Here is a 269-nt window from a genome sequence, read left to right as displayed (position 1 = left end):
ATCTGGGAGAACCGGGTTGCACTTGCACCTGCTGATGTGACCTTGGGTCAGTCACAAGCTCTGGCACAGCTGTCCTTGAAAAAGAGCAGTTTGTGTCAGAGCTCTCTCAGCCCCACCCACCTCACAGGGTGTCTGTTGTGGGGAGGGGAAGGGAAAGGAGTTTGTAATCCGCTCTGAGACTCCAAGTGAAGGGCGGGGTATAAATCCAATCTCTTCTTCTTCTTCTTCTTCTTCTTCTTCTTCTTCTTCTTCTTCTTCTTCTTCTTCTT

The sequence above is a fragment of the Gekko japonicus genome, unplaced genomic scaffold (assembly GCF_001447785.1).
Source record: "Gekko japonicus isolate JY-2015 unplaced genomic scaffold, Gekko_japonicus_V1.1 scaffold3828, whole genome shotgun sequence".
Taxonomy (NCBI): Eukaryota; Metazoa; Chordata; class Lepidosauria; order Squamata; family Gekkonidae; genus Gekko; species Gekko japonicus.
Note: the sequence above shows the minus strand (reverse complement) of the source record.